Consider the following 17,727-nt stretch of genomic DNA (forward strand, 5'->3'; position numbering starts at 1 on the left):
GTGATTTTACTTTGCCTTCCCAATAGATGCACTGTCTTTGTATTACCTGAAAGTAATGTTCCTTTCTCTCATTTAAGAAGTGCATCACTAACCACTTTACATTCCCATGATCCTTCTCTTTATCCCACATCTTTTTCAAAATATCAGCAACCACAAAAGAAGACAGCTAACAAAATCATTTGATCCATTAATTATTTTTTTTTAAATCACAGAATCTTAGAATTGGAAGTGACTTCAAAGTAGTCATTGGGCCTTTGTCTAAAAAGCTCTCTGAGGAGGACTCACTATCTCCAAATGCAGATGTATACACTTTTGTATATCTGTAATGATTTTTTTCTTATATCTTGAAACTTAATCTTCATGTTTCCAAATTCCTCCCATTGTTAATAATCCTATCCCCTTGGGGCCAGTCAGAATATAAATTCTTCCATAAGATCCATTCAGATATTTAAAAAATCATGCTCTTAAGTGTTCCTTTCTCCAGGGTAAACATCCCTTGGTCCTCAGGACAAAGTGAAAACAAATTTCATTGCAAGATCTGTTATATTATTTCCCACTTCTGTAAGATTGCTGTGAAATGCTACCACAACAAATGATTTCTCATCTCCGCCCTCTCTCTTTGACCTGCTTGCCACTATTCTGTCCCTATTCTCCTACAACATGCAAGGCTGGTAGTGGGAGTAGGAGTAGGGAAAGGAAACTGAAAACCTTATATCTGTGTCATTTCTCAGGTAGTGACCAGTAGTCTTAACCTACACCCTATTCTCCCAAGTCTCCCCTCTTTCCTACTTGAGAGAAATTACTTTGCATGATCCTAAAACTACTTCTTAGGTGATTAATAACAAAAGCTTTTCTTTAATCTCTGAAATATTGGTTCAATTTCTTCTTATTTTAACGACTGTATCCGTTTTTACTTAGATTCCTTTAGCCCTAAATGTTCTTTTACTCTAAATATTTTTCACACGATGCACAAGCCTCTTTAAAAAGAAAAGAAAAGAAAAGAAAAAAACAAGCAGAAATTTCCAATGCCACAGTATATACTAATAAAGAAAACCTTAATTTATTTGTCTAACCCTAGATACATGAAAATATTTATTAACTTTGTCTCTCATTACTAAATGAATATTTTTAATTTTCCTCTCTTTGGCAAGTTAACTTAACTAGTCCACTTCTAATTTTCTAATTTCTTCTGAGGGAAAGACAAGAATTATTCCCTTTTTGTTGAATATCTTCCCCACCCCTTGATAATGTAATTGTGTTTAGCTTTATAGTATATGCCACATGAACTTTTTTAGACAATCAGCTTTCATATTCCCCTATACTAGTCTCACAAATCTCCCTTGAAATGTGAAAGGTTCCCCTCCTACCACAGATACAGTCCTATGGACTATGGTGTATTTTTGATATTGTAATGCTAAAGTCTGACCATGATGTTTCTTGAGTATTGATCTTCAGTTTCTTTCGTGTGTGGAGAGGGGGAGTGTGTGTGTGCATGTGCATGCACAAGTTCTGCAGATTCTCTCAACCTGCATTTTCATTCTATTTCCAATATTTCTGGACAGCAGTCTTACATGATTTCTGGAATTATAGTATTAAGGTATTTTTTTAAATCATTTTTCCTTCAAAGTTCCACAGCCTTCAGATTATTTTTTACATAGTATATTCATTTTCATTATTCTTGTTTTAAAACTCTCACATGTTCTCCAATCTACTTGTATTTTGACTTTAATTTTCATTTTGCTTCTGGATTTTTTAATTTCAAATTTGGCTTTCTCCTTTTCCAACTACTCTACTCCTTGGTGAAGAAGCTTATTTATGCATTCCAAATTATCTATTATTTGAACTTACTATATATTAAGAAATCCAATTTCTGTTTTTATTTCTTTGCTTTGTTCACTTGATCCTTAATTCTCTTGGTTCTCTTATTTCTAATCATTCTAGAAACCATTGGAATTGTTGAATTATTTCTGGGGACCTTGTGGAATTTAATGTAATGCTTTCCCTTTCCATTGAGAATTTTGACCCCATTTCTTTTGTTGTAAAGTATTTGCTCACTGTAATGAAAGTTTTTTTTTTTAATTTTTTCTTTTATCATTCTTTCTGTACAGTTTTTAAATGTGGTCCTTCCTATAATTCTGTTTATTAATGTCAAACTCTTCCCTTCTTTTTAGTTCACTTTGGGAAAGTCTGGCTACATGCTTCTTTCCCACCTGCTGCTGTTCTCTCTCTGTTCTTTCCATAGCATTGGGAACTGGGTGAAATGCATGGTCCTTGATAGAAGGGAAACCATTTTTAGTAATTATTACTGGGATACTATTTCCTGCTTCATTACTTCTGGGAGATGATTTCTTCAGTCCTTTGGTCTTTGCTTTCTAACTCATTGGTCAGCTTTCTTCTGTCCTTAGAGAGATCCCTAAGGCTATCAGCCTCAGATTCACAGGCCTTGATGCATGAAGATGCTTGGCAGGGTTCTGTGCAAAACTGCTGATGGAAATCCAAAGAATTTTTGCAATTGGGATTCTTTTCTATCTCTTTCTCAGTTTTCCTACAAACTGCCTCCTTTTTCATTCTGATCTCATTGCATAGCAGTCAAGGAAAGAGACTTAAAATCAAGAAGACCTTGATCAAATAATTTCTCAGATACTATTTCCAGCTGAGCATGTTTAACTTTATTCTGTTTGATAAATTTACATGTAATCTACCTAGTTCACCTCTAAATTCTTTTGAATTTAGTTGGATATCTCCGCCCTCATTGAGAAATTGGACTTTACCTTCTTGTGCCTCAATTTCCTAATGTGCAAAATGGAAGTGGATGTTGGATTCAGTGGCTTCTAAGTCCTTCCCTAGTTATAAACATGTGAATTTATGATCATGTGTAATGTATTTGAAAGTTGTAACAGTATGGAATCTATAGACCCTTTCCTCCTACACAGCCACTGAAGGCATTGTATCCATTTAATCTATTCAAGTTTGTAAAGCATCAGCCCATACAACAACAAAGACCCAGTCTGGTAAAGACATTGGTGCCACTCATTCAGGGGAAATGCTATAGCTGAATTTCTCTTGGATTCTACCCTCTTCTGCATCTCCTGCCTTTCCCCACTGGATTTAGTCCTGGTCTGAATCATGGGAATCCATGGGATGGGATGATACAGTGACATAGTTATAACTCCAAAGACACCTGATGTCTAAAAACTAAAACAGTCTGGCACCACAGTGGAGTTTGGGGAGGAATGCAGTGATTGGGCTATGTCAGAGGACCACTGGAAGGAAGAAGAAGGGGGACATTGAAGATGGGGTGGTTTTCAGGTTTTTTTTTCAATTTCTATAAGAATTGCCTTCAGCTTACTCATTTATTTTTTTTCCTTTCTTGTCATTCCTGTCTTAATTTTTCGTGACATTGTTGGATGACTTCTTGTTGATTTTAAGAGATAAAGGAAACTGAGCTCCAGTTACCTTTACTATTCACAGTTCCTTGAAAAGGGTCCTCATATTTCATAAAAGACCTTCCCCTCATCCACCTCACATGAAACTCTCTGAACCAGAATTGAATGTAGTGTGAATAGGCTAGAAGGCAATAGGACTGTGACTTCTCTTGTTCTGAAAAATGATTACTTATTTAATGTAACGTATAAGCACATTAGCTATTTTTGGCTATTATATCACACATTAATTTAATATTAAGCTTTCAGTCCACTCAAACATTTGGTTTATATTTTTCTTTTTTTTTTTCAAACTAGTTAGGAAATCAGTAGATGACATGGTTCAGAGATAAATAGCTAACAGGTAGATTACGGATCCTGAATGAAACATTTCAATACAGAAGAACTATGTATAAATTAGCTACTAATTCCTTTGTCCTAGCCATTGATTTTCAAAATTGAAAGATTAATTGACATTTGTCCGATGATAAATCCTGTGGAACTCCACTAGAGACTCCTTTCTATGTTGGCTTTCATTTCTTTGGCTCATGTCAAGCAAATCTGAATCCATCTAATTACACCATCATCTAGCCTATATTCTCAATCTTATTCAGAAAAATAACATGAAAGTCTTTCTTGTATGTTTTGCTAAATTCTAGGTAAACTACTTTTACATCCACCATTTCATTTACGCTATCACAAAGTGAAACGAGAATAGTTTGGCATGACTTGTCTGAGGAAGCTGTGCTGTCTCTTTGTGATCACTGTTTTGTTATTATTTTTACTAGATGATTATTAAGTATTCCATTTATTTGGCAAAGAAAATAAAAGCAAGAAAAATAGAATAGTTTTACCTTCTCTCCTTAATCAATTAGCATTTTCCCATACACACTAAATGTGGTCCTATCCCTTCTCTGAACTGTACATTATCTGATCATCCTCTTTTCTCTGATCTAACTTTAAAAAACACACAAAAAACACAGATTTTTGTCATTGTTGTCCTCCATATTCCTCACTAGACTCAACTAATTCTTAACTTCACATCTCTTACTGCTATTTTTTGTGGGATGTTGCTGAGCTTTTATATTCATCCTGTGTTACTGGCTATTGCTTCCATTTTTTATCATGTGTTTTAAAAACCAGTTTGATTGACAAGTTCCCCACCTAGCCCCATCAGTCTCACTATAGAGCTCTCCTTTTCTGCCTTATCAAAGTTGTTTTCTTATATACTCAAAAATTCATTCATAGGACTGACTCTTCTTTTCTGGTTTGACTTCCTAGATTGATGGTATATTACCTACCATTTATGTGATGCCTTTGAAATCTCATACAAAATCTAGGATGCATGTAAGACTGTGCTCAAATTTCTTCTCCTTTGTCACAAATGTTAAGACAAAGCAATCACTTTCCACCAAAAGCCTCCACAATTTCTACTTCGGCAGTTAAATTCTTTTCTCTTCAAGTAGAATCAGATCCAGAAGACTAGTTCTATCATGGTTTCCTTACCTTTGAAGGAAGAAATTATCATTATGTCTGGTAAAGCAGTCCTTTCAAAGAGACAGACATGTCCTGAGCTTTTTTGCCTTAATAAAGCAGAACTTAAATTTGGTATTTTTCTCCAGTAACCATTCTATAATCATGGTTCAGTGTTTTTTCTCTACTTCAACTTTTTCTGTACCTACCCATAAAGCAAGAATAGAATGAAAATATTATAGGCCAATGGTCTAAAAACTTCTTTTGAGTGTGCATACCATGGAATAGGAAAAAAGCCTGCTCATATGTGTACATTTATTTTTATGTTATATATGTGTACTGTGGCACTAATACTATGCACACTATAAAACTTACTTAAAATTAAATTGTAAATGGATAAGATAAAAAAATGAAAAAAAGTCTTAAAGTTAATAAGGAGCCACTGGAATTTATTGAGTAAAGAAGTTATATGGTCAGTCTTGTGCTTTTAAAAAACCACTCTGGTAGCTCTTTAATGAATAGAATGGAGAGATAAAAGGGGCGTAGAGGAATGCAATGCTATTGTTATAGTCCAGGTCAGAAATAATAAGAGTCTCAACTAGGTGGTATATGTTTCATTGCAAGGAAGGAGATAGATGGAAGAGATGTTGTGGAAGAAGAAAGCACACTGTTTGACTCTATATTAGATATGTGTGGGTGAATGAAAGTGAGGAGTTTAGGATGATAACTATGTTAGGAAACCAGTGCTCTACATAATAATAAGGAAGTTTGGAAAAGGGGTGAGCTTGGTGGCAAATATAAAGTAAAAAAAAAAATTTAATGTACAATGCAAGTCATTTTTGCCTGTTCATCCTATGCAAGTCATTGTGCTCCACCCAAAAAGAAAAAGTGTCTTTGTAGGAGAAGAGGAAAGCTCTTAATTATTAGTCACTGCCTTGGAACACAATGATACCTATTGCAGTCACAAGGTAATTTCAGAGGTAGAAAATGGTGATTCTACATGGAATGGGGTGGGGAAAATTTCCCAATGAGTTTCATATTCTAGGGGCCTACATCTTATAACTGACCTAAGGAGGCAACACTTGGTTCAGAAGGGAGGAGATAGGCATCTTCCATAAGAGTGGAAGGAGGCTTTTTAGAGTTGAGGATGGAGAAAAGACTTGTCTTAGAGAAAACCCCAAGATTGGCTATCAAGGTGAGATTGAAATACAACCTTTCTTCCTGCTCAGTTACACATGCCTTTGGTCATATCACCAAGCTACATTATCCATTTTGTTTATTTTTTTTTAACATTTCTCATTTTTTGTTTAAAATTTATGTATGAAGGTAGAGCCAAGATGGTGAAGTAAAGGCAGAGCCTCCCCTGAGCTCTCCACAAAAGTCCTCTGAATACCATTAAATAGCATCATAAAATGATTACTAGAACAGCAGAACACACAAAAGGACAGGGTGAAATAATTTTCTGTCCAAAGACAACATAGATACAAAAGGTCAGTCACACATGGATAAGAGTTGAACACAGTACAGCATAGGCTGCACCAGGACAGACCCAGACCCAACAGCCATTAGCAGGCCTTGGGAGCCACAGAATATGGAGTGACAACAGCTACCTCCAGAGCTGTCATTTCACAACTGGTCAGAAGGAGATTGCAGGAGTCTCTGCTTGCATTGAGGCAGGACTCTGTATGCTTTACTCATATCTGAGCAGCAGTCTTGGGTGGCAGTCCTAGGGCGAAGAGGAGCACTAGTAAACCAGAGCTTGTGGGCCACAGGGGAGAAGGGACCCTCCACACAGTTCCAGGGGAGAAAAGAGAGCTTGTGGTCACAGACGAGAGCACAGGCCAGGAGAATAGTAAACACACCTCTTCTTAGATTATACCACCTAGGAAGAATTGAAAACTTACAAGTCCCTAGAAGTACCTCTGAAAACATTTACACAAAACACTGAAGCTTGGGACAATGCGACCTTTACCATGGAAGCAAAACCTTACTTTAACAAAGAGTTAAAAGTCAAGACAAAGGCTGGAAAATGAGCAAACAACAGAAAAAAATTCTGAGCAGAGAAAGTTGCTATGGTGACAAGGAATATCAAAACAAACATTTAGAAGAAGATAACAAATTCAGAGCTCCTATATCCAAAGCCACCAAGAAATATATGAATTGTCTCTGTCCATGGAATAGCTAAAAAAGATTTTGAAAATCAAGTAAAAGAGGTAGAGGAAAAATTGGGAAGAGAAATGAGAGTGATGCAAGAAAATAATGAAAAAATGAGTCAACAGCTTGGTAAAAGAGACCCCCAAAAAAAAATACTGAAGAAAATAACACCTTACAAAAGAGACTGGGAAACTAGAGCTAGAAAAAAAATAGCAAAATTCATCTGGAAGAACAAAAGGTCCAGAATATCAAGGGAATTAATGAAAATAAATGTAAGGGAAGGTGGACTAGCCATACCATTCTCATTGTATTATAAAGCAGCAATCATCAAAATTACTTCGTACTGGCTAAGAAACAAAGTGTTGGATCAGTGAAATAGGTTAGGCCCCACACAAGACACAATAGTCAATGACTATAATAATGTTCTGTTTGATAAACACAAAGACACCAACTTCTGGGATAAGAACTCACTATTTAACAAAAACTTCTGCAAAAAATGGAAGACAGTATGGCAGAAACTAGGCATAGACCAACATCTTATACCATATAATAAGATAAAGTCAACATGGGCAAGCAATTTAGATATAAAGGCTGATACTATAAGCAAACTAAGAAAGCAAGGAACAGTTTGCATGTCATATTTATGGAAAAGGGAAGAACTTATGAGCAAACGAGAGAGAGAACATTACGAAATGAAAAATATTGACTACATTAAATTGGAAAGGTTTTGCACAAAGCCAATGCAACCAAGCTTAGAAAGGAAGCAGAAAGCTGAGAAGCAATTTTTGTAGCCAGTGTCTCTGATAAAGGCCTCATTTTCTAAAATATATAGAGAACTGAATCAAATTTATAAGAATACAAGTCATTCCCCAATTGATAAATGGTCAAAGGATATGATCAGGCAGTTTTCAGAAGAAGAAATTTAAACTATCTGTAGTCATATGAGAAAAATGCTCTATTTTCACTATTGATTAGAGAAATGCAAATCAAAGCAACTCTGAGGAACTACATCACACCTATCAGATTGGCTAATATGACAAAACAGGAAATGATAAATGTTGGAGATGTGGGAAAATTGGAGCACTACTGCACTGTTGTTGGAGTTGTTAACTGAGCCAATCATTCTGGAGAACAATTTGGAACTAGGTCCAAAGGCTATACAACTGTGTGTACCCTTTGATCCAGCAATACCACTACTAGGTCTGCATCCTAAAGAGATCATAAAAATGGGAAAAGGACCCACACATACGAAAATATTTATAGCAGCTTTATTTTGTGGTGGCCAGGAATTAGAAATTGAGGGGATGCCCATGAATTGGGGAATGGCTGAACAAGTTGTGGCATATGAGTGTAATGGAATACTATTGTGCTCTAAGAAATATTGAGCAGGCAGACTTCAGAAGAACCTAGAAAGACTTACATGAACTGTTGCTGAGTGAAGTGAGCAGAACCAGGAGAACATTGTACACAGTAACATCCACAATGTGTGATGACTAGCTTTGATAGACTTAACTCTTCTCAGCAATGCAAGGATCTAAGACACCTCCAAAAGACTCATGATGGAAAATACTATCCACGTCTAGGAAATAAACTATGGAGTCTGAATGCAGATGGAAGCATACTATTTGCTCTTTTTTTGCATTGTTTTAGTTTTTTCTTTCTCATGTTTCTTGCTATTGGTTCTAATTCTTCTTTACAATATGACTAATGTGAAAATGTATTTAATGTGAATGTTTATGTAGAGCCTATGTCAGATTACATGCATTTTGGAGAGGAGGAAGGAAAGGGAGGAGGAGAAGATTTATAACTCAAAATCTTATGGAAGTGAGTACTACCGTATCTATGTACATTAATGCTAATAAAGACCTTCATGAGTAACCTTAAAAAATGAAATAAAGGAATAAGAGAGGAATGTACTGGGAGAAAGAGAAAGGGAAATGTATAATGGGATAAATTGTCTCATATAAAAGAGGCAAGAAAAAGATTTAAAGTGGAGTAGAAGAGGGGGGAGGTGAGTGGCGGTGAGTGAACCTTACTCTCATCAGAATTGGCTTAACGTGGGAAAAACATACATACTCATTTGAGTATGGAAATCTATCTTACCCTACAGGAAAGTACGAGGGGAAGGAGATAAGAGAAGGGGCAGTGATAAAAGGGAATGGAAAACATATAGAGAACAAAGTCAAAGTCAAATTTATAAATATAAGAGACATTCCCTAATTGCTAAGTGATCAAAAGATGAAGGAATCAAAGTTATTTATAATCACATGAAAAAATATTCTAACTCATTATTGAATGGAGATATGCAAATTAAAACAATTATGAGGTACTACCTCATACCCATTAGATTGGCTAATAGGATAGCAAAGGAAAATGACAAATGTTGAAGAGGACATGGGAAAAATGAGACATGAAGGCACTGTTGGTGGAATTGTGAACTAATTCAACCATTATGTAGAGCATTTTGGAAATATGTACAAAGGGCTACAAAACCATGCATATACCCTTTGACCTAGCAATATCACCACTAGGTCTGTATCCCAAGAGAGATAAAAAACATAAAGCAAAAGGGCCTATATGTACAGAAATACAGAAAAACTCCTTTCTGGAGGCAAAGAATTTGAAATTGATGCCCATCAATTTGGGAATGGCTGAACAAGTTGTGGTATGTAATTATTATGGAAGACCATTGTACTATAAGAAATGATGAGCAGGATGCTCTCAGAAAAACCTAGAAAGACTTGCATGGATTGATGCAAAGTGTAGAAAATAACAGCAATATTATAAAATGATCAGCTGTGAGTGACTAAGCTATTCTCAGCAATACAACAATCTAAAACAACTCTGAGGGACTTATGATGAAAAATGCTATCCAGTCCCAGAGAAAGAACTGATAGTGTCTGAATACAGATTAAAGTATACTTTTTTTTACTTTATTTTCCGTGAGTTTATTTATCTGTTTTCTTTCACAACATGACTATTACTGGATATGTTTTGCATGACTAAACATGCCTATATCAAATTGTTTGCCTTCTCAATGGGGAAGGGGAGAGAGGAAGGGAGGGAATTTGAAACTCAAAGTTTTTAAAAATAAATGTTAAAAATTGTTTTTACCTGTAATTGGGAAAATGTAAGATAATAAATAATAAGAAAAAAAGTGATGAGCAGGATGCTCTTAGGAAAACCTGGAAAGACTTACATGAACTGATGCAAAGTGAAATGTATTGTGTACAAAGTAATAGCAATATTATAAGATGATCAGCTGTGAATGACTTAAACACATTCAGCAATCCAGTGATCTAAGACAACTCTGAAGTTCTTATGATGAAAAATGCTATCTGTCCCTAGAGAAATAACTGATGGTTTCTAAACACATGTTGAAGAATATTTTTTTTGTAACTTTCCTTATTTTTCTTGAGGATTTTTTTTTGGTCAATGCTTTCTTTCACAACATGACTAATATGTAAATATTTTGCCTGATTGCACATGTATAGCCTATATAGAATTGCTTGCCATCTCAATGGGGGATAGTGGAGGTAGAATGTGGAACTCAAAGTTTTTAAAACATATGTTATAATTGTTTTATGCATGTACCTTGGGAAAAAATAAATTACTAAGTAACAAGAAAAAATAAAATTTTTCTATGCAAATGAATGAGCTATAAGAGTTTATCAAGAAATATAAAGATTCAAATAAAAGTTGGAAGATCTGTGTAAATTGGTGTAGAGTGAAATTTTCAACAAAATAAGTGCTACCATGTAAATGAAAAACAGCACTGAATAGAAACAACTCTAAATAAGTAGAAACCAATAACAGTCCTATGCAAAAGAGTGAAGGGAATACTAAAGCATGATATTATATTCATTTTCAGATATGGAAACATAACTCACATTTTACCTAATTTTTTTTGTTAAAATGGAGAGTTAAATCTCTATATGTGGTTGGGGGTCCCAGAAATGACTAATTTAAAGGCAAAATGTATTTTAAATATGAAATGAGAGAAAAATACATTTTGACATACATGTTCAAGGATATCAAATGCTGATTCTTCACATCTTTTCATCTTAAATGAATGTTAAATAGATTAGTGTGAGGAAAGCACTTTATTATAGCTCTATTTGAAAACAATATATAATCTATTTCATTTTAAAATGCATGCTCTAAATGTAGAATTTGATTTCTCCACCTAGGTTGCTAGATGATATAGTGTATAGAGTGTTAGACCTGGAATAAGGAAGAACAGTTTGGTATTCTCAGGTATCTGACCTGTATAGCATAAAACTAGGGAAAAGAGCATTGAATGTTTGCTATCGAACATACGTACAAATTCACACACATACACACATACATATATATTTCAAATGTTTGAGTGAATTTACTGATATTTAGGATATATAACGCTACATAGACTTTCTTGATTTTTCCTTCTCAAAGTGCCCTTCTTCCCAAAATTAGCTTGAATAGATTTTGCAAATATTTTGCAACAGATGTGAAAATATACGTGTTGCATGATCACGTAGAGAGTAAGCTCCTTGAGAACAGAATTTGAGTTTTGTCATTGTTTTCCCAGTGATTAAAATAATTCCTGACACATAATAGGTGCTTCATTATTATTTGTTGATTGATAAGGAAAAGGTATTTTAATAATAATTCACCCATATTAGCAATAGCTGACATGTATAGTGTCATTTAATAGTGTTGCATATTTATATATGTTTATATACATATATGTATGTATATGTATATGTATATGTATGTATATGTGCACACACACATACGTGTATGTGTGATTTTATTTGATCACTACAATAACTCTGTGAGGAAAAGACTACCCTCTAGTTTTTACAAGAGCAAACTGGTACTAAGAGAGGTTACCTGATTTATCATTGGTCGTATAACTGGTAAGTGTCAGAAGAACTTGAACTCATTACTCATTCATTCATTCATCCATCTATTTATTCATTCATCCATTCATTCTTACATTCAGCAAATTATCTAAAAACAAAATATTTTCTTTTAGTGTGGTGAACATGGACAAATAGAATTTAGAAGCAAGCTGGTGATTCTCATTCTCTAGCTAGAGATAGTAAATTTTTTACAAAAATGAAGCTGTCTGCACAACTTTAAATATTTCCTACCTAACTGATTCATGAAGTGGTCTAATACTTCGATGCAATTAACAGTGGCATTTTCAAAATGGAATAACTAAGAGGCCAACTTAACCTTCTCTGAAGAATTGCATTCTCTAGGGCAGATACTTTATTCAATTACATTGTTCTGAGGGAGCACTCACCAAAGAATTACATCAGGCTTTGAACAGATGCTGCAAGAACCCTGTTTTATTGCTGGTGCACCACAGTGGTGATATTAAAAGTCTTCATCTCCTCCTTCGCATCTGATGTTAAAACAGACTTTCACATTTCTCAGCTCTGACAGTTTAGTGGTGAGCCTCATGCTACTGTTCAAAGAAACTTTTAAAAAAATCACCAAGACAACTGTTTTCTTTCTTTTTTTTTCTTTACTGTAAAAATTAAACCAACCCATTAAGTTAATTTTTTTATGATGACTCTAAGGAGTCTTCACCTCTAATGGTTGGTAAAGGACCAATTCCAGTGGATGGATTTTTTTTTCTTTTTCTTCCTCCTAACATGGCAAAAAAATAAAATTAATTCACTTTAAATATCTCAGAAGTCAAAATCTAACACTTGTTTACAAATCTGTGTCACTAGTAATCGATAAATATCATATTTCACAAGCTGATTGCTTTATTTAGGATTTATTCAGAAAATCCACAGTACTTTTAATAAGCCACATTCTCTTTTTCTTTAACTTCTCTGCTCTGATCTCTGATTTTTTTTTCTTCTTTGTGCTACAATGATGGCAGTGAATGCAGATGAGACTCTAAAGAAAATGAGCGAAGCCAGACATGCTCACATAATTACATAGTATTTGTCTCCCATAGCCTATTAAATGTGTCTCAAATTAATTCCCAAATCTAAGCATGTTTCACAATGCCATTTTTTCCTACAGAATCTTCAGTACAGATGATAGGTTTGTTTAATCATAAAATACTTTGATCTTCTTGGTAATACAGAGTTTTTATGAGCCACAGCTCGTGAGTCATGAACCTGTTGAAAAGTTCCCAAAATGTGGAATGGTAATCTTTAGGCAAGAACACAGATTGCCTATTAAAACATTTAAATTTCTAGGAAGGGAATGCTACTTGTTTTAATGTAACATGAATGTAATTTTCAATTGTGTATGTGTGTGTTTGTGTGTGTGTGTGTGTGTGTGTGTGTGTGTGTGTGTAAAATATTCACTTCAGTACTTATTGTTTATGAGAAAGTATCTGGTTTATTATTCCATTTGAGAAAAAGGTATATTATCAAAGAAATGAATAGGTCTTACGGTCTGAGAAAAACATTGCTGATGTGAGAAAGGATATTTTATTTTGTACAATTGCACACAATGAAGTACAATTCTGTATTAATTATATACCTTTTTATGAAAATGTGCATATATGTAATATGTACTGCTATATTATACAGAGACAGATGATACATAGATAGATATGTAGATCAAAGAGAGATTTTAAAAGTTATCCAGCCCAATCCCCTTATTTTACAAATGAGAAAATTGAGAACTTACAGAATTAAGTGGGGGCAACTAGGTGGTACAATGGATAGAGCTCCAACCTTGGAGTTAGGAGAACCTGAGTTCAAATCCAGCCTGAGACACTTGACACTTACTAGCTGTGTGACCCTCGGCAAGTCACTTAACCCCCACTGCCCCACCAAAACACATACATGGGTAAGCATGCGCACACACACACACACACACACATACACACACACACAAACACAGAAATTAAGTGACTTATCCAAGATCTTACACTTAAGAAATGGAAGAACTTGAATTTAAGACAGTTTAATTCTAAATTCAGTCTTCTTTCCAACCTACCCATCTGTAGGTGTCACAGAGACACATGAATCATGTAGATATAGGTCCCTTGTGGATTTCTCTCAAAAAACTGTAAGCATGAAACTAAATTTATATTGCCACCTAGGTCAAAAGCAGAATGGAAGACACATGCAAAAATTTTTATTTATATTGCCCAGCAGTCCCAAAGTCTAAGATCCACTAGAATGTAAGATTCTTGAGGACACATATAATACAATATTTTATCACTGTGCTCCCAGAACCTTGTACAATGCACAGAACATAGGTGGTCCTTGATTAATGACTGTTAAAATTGAAATGAAATGAATCAAACCTATTTATGAACCATAAGGTTTTAACTTTAAATTGTTGTTGTTATTGTTATTTTTATTATATTTGGTGTTTACCATAGCACCCACCACAGTTATAGATACTCAGGAAAAGTTTGTTAAATCGAAATAAATACAATTCAGGATGTGAGAATGTCTTCTAATTAATGAAAATAATGAAGTTTGGCATTGATAGCAGAAGTAAAAGTGATACTTAGAAACCTTCAAAGTTAACATCTGGAAGGTCTTTGACAATATATGAGTCATGAGTAAATGAACAACTTGAGAAGTTAGTTATATATTTAACATGATAAAGAATCGCAGGAGTTAATGAATATCTGAAAAAAGATATTGTGAAAACTTCAAAGGCAGAGAAATATAAACTATGAAAAGCTCTCCTATGCCTATCAATCTATTTATCTGTGTATATCTCACTCATACAGTCCTTTGAGTAATATTTTGTCTAGTTTTACCAAGTTTTCTGTATGTATGTGAGAAAGAAGAGGAGAGGAGAAGAGAGGAGCAGTTAGGAAAGGAAGATAAGGAAAAGGGAAAGAAAGAAAGAAAGAAAGAAAGGAAGGAAGGAAGGAAGGAAGGAAGGAAGGAAGGAAGGAAGGAAACAAAGAAATGAAGGAAGGAAGAGAAAGAGAAAGGAGGGAGGGAGGTGAGAAGAAAACAAGGGAGAAAGAGAGAAAGGAGGGAGAAAAGAAGGAAGGAAGGAAGGAAGGCTAAGCACACAAACATCAAATCAGAGTTAGGAGCATGTATTGAACAAACAAGGCCAATTTGTGAGAATTAGCCTATATTACTCTCCAGTGTGATTTTTTTCTATTTATTCTTCAGATAGAGAAATATGTGTTTTTTTTCCCAAGAGTTTTGTTGACTTGCTTTAGGTTCTATAAAAACTAGTTCTTATTTTGCTCTTTGAGTGTAGATATTGTTGTTCTTGCTGTTTTACATATGGATAAATACAGAAAGCTTGTTTGAATTATTTGTACCAATTACATTAAATCCCAGTATTGCATTTATTGTGCTGTTGATCCTCCTGAGTATCATGATAAATACTTTTAATATATTTTAATGTGTTAATGTTACAGAAAATTTTGCATAGTATTAGACAGCATTTACATTAAATTAAATTACAGTGCATACAATTAAATTGAATGATGAAAAAAATCAGACTTAAAACAACAGTACTTTGAGCCTGGCAAAATTAGATTCCTTGATAAACTACACGATAAGATAGTGAAGAGAATGTAGATAGCTAAACTAGATATTATTTTGTTTGTAATATCTCTATCAGGGATTAATGTTGTTTCATTCAGATACATTGATTTGTTTCTAGATTATTTTTCTTTTGATTGATCAGTATTGTACTGCAGTGTCCCTTCTTCATATATCTAATGAGAATCAATATGACTTTACAGCTATAATTTCATCTTGGCGCAATTATTGTGCAATCTGAAGTAATTTGTGCCTTTTCAGTAACATTTTTAAAGAAATTTTGCACAGTCTGTTACTTTAGCTTGTCGCAATAGGTTGCTGGGGAAATGTACTCTCCACTTCACCTTCTTTGGGTAGGAAAAAATATTTCCTGTATGTAAACTGGCAATGCTAATCTCCCCAATGGAAAAAAAAAAAGAAAATCTTGTAATTTAATGGAATATCAAATGAGTATTGATTTATTATACTCAGAGAACTTCTCTGAAATTTGATTTCTTTGTATTATTGTTGTAATTAATGTTATTTATTTTATTTAAACTAATACCTGAAAATTCCAGATTGCACATGTCTTTTTGATTATCTCTTTTCAGAAAAAAAATCAGGTATTCAAGTGGCTGAAAGTGTACATTATAAGCCTTTAGTCTTTGTTTTCTTTTGGAGAATTAACTAGCTTTCCTTTGCCTTGATTTCTTTCATAGTGAGATGAAGTAAGCATTTGCGAAGAGATAATACTCAAAGTTTCCCAAAGCCCAAATGGAAGTAGAAACTAATAAATTTCAAGTTGTTTTAATGGTGACTATTTTAATATATGTAAAGTCCAGATCTTAATTACATATTTTACTAGGAGCTAATTATCCCACCATATATTATTATATCTTCTTATTCATACATATAACTACCTTTGATTTTTGAAGGTTTTTGTTACCCTACATATAATAGAATGGCCAGTGAAGATTTTCCACATGAGGTCACAAATTTGATTTAAATACAGCTTCCTCTTCTTTAAACGTGTATAGTATAATCCAGTGTGTTATTTTTGAAAGCTGTCCTTCTTGTCTGTGCTTTCTACTGACTTTCCTTCTACTCTTGTCTATTTGTTAAAAAGAAAAAACTTTGATGACCACCTTTTCTAAATTTAATCATTCTTTATTTTTGTAACTTTATCACCAGTCTCATTCTCTTCCTCCACTCACTATTGTTCCCCCCTCATTGAAAGAAAGAAAAACAAAGTAATTGTATCAAATACGCCTAGTCAAGCAGAAGAAATCCCCACTTTAGCCATGGCCAAAAGTAATGTCTCATTTTGCACCTTCAATTCATCACCTCTCTGTAGGTCTAGATTCATATATCATTTATGTTCCTTGGAATTGTGGTTGGCAATTGCATTGATCAGAGTTATTAACTTTTTTCAGGGTTGTATTTCTTTGCTATTTAAATGCCATAAAAATATTCTATGGGCTCCAAAAACTTCTGTAACAGTTCATGCAAGTTTTTCCAGTTTGTCTGAAACCATCCTTTTTAATAATTTCTTATGACACTATGACATCACATTCATATGTCATAATTTGTTCAGCCTTTTCCTGATTGTTTGACACCCTGCTAACATCAGGTTCTTTGTCACTCCTCCACACACAAATGAAAAAATCTGCTATAAATACTTTTGTGTGCATGAGTCATTTTCCTTTTCCTTTGATCCCCTTGAAAATTTTTAAGCCTCATTAAACAATAGAAACTATTAAGTGACCCTAGACATTATTTGCAGCTTTGTTTAAAAAAAAGAAAAAGAAAAAAGAAAAAAAAAGAACAGCCAATAGGAGTAGCAGCAGCAAGAGGGAAAAAAAAAAAGAGGATTTTACACTTTGGACTTTGTATCAGGCACTTAAATTGCTGGAGAGACATGCCATTCTGAACCAAAGGTGTGAAAAATGGGTTAAAAACATTATGAAATTAAGTCTAATAAATGGAATTTCAGCAGCAAAGTGGAGGCATAGATTCAGCCTCTACCCAGCTTTCTAAAGTGGCTGGACCAATTCACAGTATCATGATATATAATGATGAACAGTAGAGGTAATATTTGATTTAGATATAGATATATAGATATATAGATATATATGTGTGTGTGTGTGTGTGTGTGTGTGTGTGTGTGTGTGTGAGTGTGTGAATACTCATCTATTTGATTCAAGTTA

General features: G+C 34.1%; 1 protein-coding gene across 1 annotated transcript in view; it reads left to right on the forward strand.

Moving 5' to 3' along the window:
* KHDRBS2 (KH RNA binding domain containing, signal transduction associated 2) overlaps nt 1-17,727 on the forward strand; it is a 796,104-nt gene that overhangs the window by 331,964 nt on the left and 446,413 nt on the right. The window lies entirely within an intron of this gene.

Source organism: Phascolarctos cinereus, unplaced genomic scaffold (assembly GCF_003287225.1).
Source record: "Phascolarctos cinereus isolate Bilbo 61053 unplaced genomic scaffold, phaCin_HiC Scaffold_5;HRSCAF=322, whole genome shotgun sequence".
NCBI classification, from domain to species: Eukaryota; Metazoa; Chordata; class Mammalia; order Diprotodontia; family Phascolarctidae; genus Phascolarctos; species Phascolarctos cinereus.